Source organism: Odontesthes bonariensis, chromosome 18 (genome assembly GCF_027942865.1).
Source record: "Odontesthes bonariensis isolate fOdoBon6 chromosome 18, fOdoBon6.hap1, whole genome shotgun sequence".
NCBI lineage: Eukaryota > Metazoa > Chordata > Actinopteri > Atheriniformes > Atherinopsidae > Odontesthes > Odontesthes bonariensis.
In genome coordinates, this window is record NC_134523.1 from 8357918 (window position 1) to 8363489 (window position 5572).

Genomic DNA, 5572 nt, shown 5'->3' on the forward strand with positions numbered 1-5572 from the left:
AAACAGAACTTCATTTAGAGTATTACAGACACTGGAGGTACTCAGATAAATTTGAAGGTTGCCAATTCCGTTTCGGGGGACCAGGGGCTTCTTCAATAAGTCACTTATCTCTGCAACTATGTCAATAAGGATGCCACTGTCAAGGGACATGGCAGCGTCCTCCTCGTGACTGCTACAGGTGTTCCTTTGTATTTGTGTACCTGACTCCACTCATCCTCAAGAAAGTGCAACCCACTTGAAATTCTGACCTCATTTGAGTCAGTCACAACTAAGTTTAGCACACATGCGCAAGACCGCATACACCTTTGGTTTGGTGCTTCAGAAGAAAGCAAAGTGGAGAAACCTTGTATTGCCCTTGAATGTTTAATTCACCATGTTTGCCATTACTAATGCAGTTATTGATCTCTAAATTACGTTTTTTTCCGTCACATCTGCAGGCATCTGAACAATGAATTGGCAGTGAATGCTTCGCACTTCACCACAGAAAAAAAAAAGTCTTTCTTGAACAATGTCTTTCACATATCAGGGAACTATAGAGCACTGCTTTTGGGATGTGCACTGTAGAAATAACACTGATTACAGTTGTTTTGGAGAAAAATGTCACAAAATAATACAGTGCTCTTTTGAAGCGTATTCATATATTTTAGATCTTTTGGTCAAATGGCAAAGGGCAAAAGAAAAATCTTCCCCTTCGACCTCTTTAATTGTGGATGTTGAGTTTTTGTAGCATTTTCCTGTTGTAGAAGCCAGCCTTTTCATCTTAAGCTTTTTTTTTTTTTTATGGCTAACATGGCTAAAATTTGCAACCTGAAAGTTGAACAGCTGCTTCTGGGAGTCCAATACGCTGATAGTTGGGACAAGTTTTAGGAGAAGACATGTTTCTAAAGCTTTAAAAATAGCTTTATTCGGCCTTTCCTAATTATGACTGTGAATAAGTCATGGTCCTAAAAAGCTAGTTGAGCTGAAAAAAAATAATCTACAAGAGCTTGTCTTGGGGTGCCTAGGCTTTTTCATTTCTTTTCCTAAACTGATTTTACAAAAAAAAATGAAAATTCTTATTCATTTTTATTTCTATCTTTTAAGATCAGATCATCTCATATTTTACTTGGCAAGGAATCTAAATTATCACAAAATCACAGTCTTTTATCAAATCCATTTAATGTAAAAACTCATCTGGTGTGTCAGGTTATCACTTAAAGGTGCAAAATACATGCTTACAGAACCATACTACTTACACATCAAATGAAATCTCCAAAAGTGGTAGATCTGTCTATCTCAGAAAACCAAAGCAACGCTCACTATGATTTAATCATTCTGCTTTTAGGGGATTATTTTTAACTGAAGAACATGGCTTATTCAGTGGAGGAAAACTTAGTGGTTCCATTCCAAATTTCTCAAAAGGACCTCCTGTGCTCTAAAATGCAAGCCTGCCTGGACTGGCTGCCACAAAATAGAGTTTAGGAGCTTGGATTCAAACACAAACAGGGTGAATGACTTTTAGTGCACCTTTACACAGCTGCATCATCACAAAGTTGTTTTCAAGTTCTATATCAAGCTTGAAATATCCTACATGGAACAAGTAATTTGCTTGTATTTTGTCATTTTGCAAATGCCACTATTGCATCTTGACTGTTTGGTGACGTCCAGTAAGATGGGACGATCTGGGCTCTGTGAGTGGAAAGTCGAAGAGTAGGATCAATCATCCCACAAAGGCCGGGACACAGCTGAGCCATAGTCCATGGAGACACAGCAGTTAATCCACAAACGAACATGACTACTGTCAATACAAGAGTACCTGAGACCATGTGCACCCGCTGAGCGTTCCTCCGGCTGCTGTTTCTCATTAAATTAATTTTTTCCTCATTTCTTACTGTGTGTATCATTTATCCATCGGTTCCCACTGTTTAGCCAAACCCTGAAACCATGCTTAGTTTTATTCCTCTCACCTATTGCATGTCTTTTTTTTTATGATGGGTTTTTCTCCTGTTGCTGAGTAATATCTGCTCGCATTGTGACCTTTCGTGCTTTGCCAGAGTCCTCCAACAATAGCATGACAAATAGCTGATGGGAAAGTAGATATTCTCTCGCTGAGAGGTTTGGACCTGGTTAAAATTACTTTCATATGAAATTACTTCTGCCATCTATCCAAGTTTCTCCTCTGCAAGTAAAAATAACCCTGTATATATGCGTATATGGGCCTCATTAGGTTATGCAGTAAAAAGGAGGGAAGAGAAGGTGGAAAAGTGTGTGTGTATGCGTGTGTGTGGCTGTTCATTTATATATGAGTTTACTCTCTTTTATTTTTCCTGCCTCTCACCTCCATGGACTTCCAAATTTACAAAGCTAAAGGCATCGTCAAAATTAGCACTGGATCTCTGTTGTATTCTTGTCTGAAATTAAAATATAATGAAACAAAAACAAAAAAAAACACTGTTAGATTGTGTGGGTGTGTTTGTGCCAAACGCTCAATAAGACTCTTATGGTTTGATCAAAGATTAATTAACAACACTTTCTTAAAAATGCATTTATTGTTTATTTGAATCTGAAAGAATCTTAAAATCATGTTTCAACTACAAATTTGTCACATGCAGAAAGTGCAGAAAACTCTTCTTCAACAGCAAACATTCCACCTCTTATCAGACGGGCATAAGAAGAGGCCTTGAAAACATCTTAGAAAATGTGATTTTATTAGAATACAGCTGTAGACAGAGCGGTGGGATGCCACGGAAGAATGTATCAAGCTGCGGGGCAAAAAAACTAAATAATCTAATTTGAACCACTTATAGTATATCATTATGGTAATGGAGAGAAGTAGAAATACTGGTAAAAGTCTCTTTTCTACTGTTTTTATTTTGACTTTAATGCTACAGGTTGGTCAGAAATACCCACATGAACTACTGAGTTTGTTGACAAAACAACACCAACTAACTTCTTAAGCATCTTCCATCCTCTGTCATACCATACTCAAACTTGACAGCGATTATTCAAGTGAATTATGCTAGTTTGCAAATTGAGCCAAACCATTGAGGTAAACAGTCAAGCATTAGCAATTCCAAGAGCTGTTTACATGGAAGCGCACAGTGAAGCGTGTTGAGCTCAAAAAACACTACTGAATAAATTCAAAGACGATTTTGACAAGTGTTTGGCAATGTGAGACATGAAATGCCAGAGAGTGTGTATGTCTGAGTGTACACTAAAGCATTCCCATGACATTAATGAGTGCGTTCAAATGATTTAAATCACTGTGGCAGTTTGAGACTAGAGACTTCAATCTCCCCACCCGAACCATCAGAAACTACAATTAGGCGGTTGGGCTGGCAGTGGCAATGCTGTAAGGCAAGTGGGGGCTTCTGTTATGCTACTCAATTAATGTCTGCAAATCCAATCAATGGTAATTTTGTTCGCATGGCAATCGCATTTGGGGCTCCGTGCTGTTTGGCGATATCCAGCCCCATCGCTGAAAGGGCTCGTTTTTCATGGCAGTTAAACAAACTCCTCCGTATGTTCACAGTGTGTGTGAAAGAAAGAGATCGACAATAGAGGGACAGGTATGAAGAGGAGACGTGGGGGAGGAAACGGTGGATGAGAAATATGTGGATGACATTTAATATCGCCTCACTATATTTCAAGTCTTTAAGAGGAATTTGAACACCCTTGAGCAATAACTAACACATGGAGGACATCAATGAATTTATTAATGAGGACTTTTTGGACTTATTCCTGAAGGCCAGACATCAAATGCAGTCCACAGCACAGTTTGCATTGCTTCAACAGTCACTAGGGATGGGAAATGAAAACCGGTGTAGGTACCAGATCGGCTCGGGGTCCGTAGTCTGCTGAACACGTCACACAATATGGCTGCACGCTTGAATGGGAGTACATTGCGATTGGCTTAACGTTAGACAGTTGTGATTTGCTCGTTTTTTTCTTTCATCTTATAACCTTATGTGTGCCTTGAACATGTACAACCCGATTTACCTTTGTGTATACATGCCACATGTTTCTGTACATTTTGTTAAAAATCTTTAATATATATTTATACGCAGGAGTCCACACACATATAGCCAAAGAGGTTATTGCTGCTCAGCACACATACAATACACAAAACTGAAAATGAAGTTTCTCTTCAAAGTGAACCAAGGCCAAAATGATTAAACAAAACAAACTAGATTTTAAAGGTTTGGGGCTAGTGGTGGTCAAGGTGTGGTACACACTATTTTGTAGGAAATATTTAATTCCTTCGTAAAAGCTCTCCATAGCTGCTGCCGATCACCGAAAGACCGAGAAAAAAACTCTCCGACACACAGCGCCTAGTTACGGTTACTATGGCTACTACAGCCAATCACAATGTACTCCAATTCAAGCGGACAACCATATTGTGTGACGTAATCAGACGACGACGGAACCCAAGCCGATCTGGTACCTACAACGGTTCTCTAAGAAAACTGGCTCCGGTAGTTCGATTCTGTGGAATCGTAAATCCGCCTGCCTAACGATCCCTTTTATAATGTCCCTGGTAACGTCTGACACATTTGCGCGATGACGTCATGTGCACATATTTTGGCTCAGAATGTTTCCAACATGGCGTCGAGGCAGAAGCGCTCCAAAGTTTGGTTATACAGTATTTCACCAAAAAGGACAATATTAGGGCCAGTTGCAACACGTGCAGAGCTTTGATCACATCAAAGGGGAGAAATACCTCCAACATGCTGAAACATTTGACCACACAGCATGCAATTACTTCGCACGAATGTAAAGTCTTTGACACGCTGCTAAGCGATGGCGGCAACTCTCGCGGGGGAGCTTGCAGCACAGCGTCTTCCATCTCAAAAGTCCCAGGTAACGTTAAACTTCCAGGTCCTGTTGATTGTAACAGGGCTCTAAAGTTTCACGCATTGAGCGTGACGGTCACGCTTTTGGGTCTTTTGTCACGCACGCCCGCCACACATTGTATTTCTCAAGCTGAAAAAAAAATGATTACATAAATTTCTTTGGGGCGCCGCTATCGCTATGGAAACGGCAGGAAACAAGCACATCTAGTAGAGCAGTTATTAATAACAACAACAATAATAATAATGTTATTAATTAAAGACCCCCATTCCTGCGACCTGTCCCACCGAGATGTCACTCTTGCCTGCATTCAAAACTTCAGAGCCCTTTTGGAATAATGACATACTGTATGAATAATTACCATCTGATGTTAACACTTAGTTGACGGGTGTCATGATCCTGGGCCGAGATTTAGCCCACATGCAGAACACACTCAAGAGACCAGGTAGGAAAAATAATAATGTTTATTGTAAAATAATGAAAATTGTCAGGAACCGGAAACAGGCTTCTCCGGAACCGGGTGTCACTGTGAGGAAGAGTCCAGGTTATTTTACTGTGAGTACTGTGTGACAATCTTGGAGAATTGCGCAACCCAGTCTCACAGAAAAACGTGTGATAGCTACGTTGGTCACAATTTGGCCCCCAAAATTGTGACAATACCACGTTTTATTTGGCCTATTCATTTACACTGTTTCACAACCAGGTCACGTGACTATCAAGTTTCCCTCAGCTAAAAAAAGGA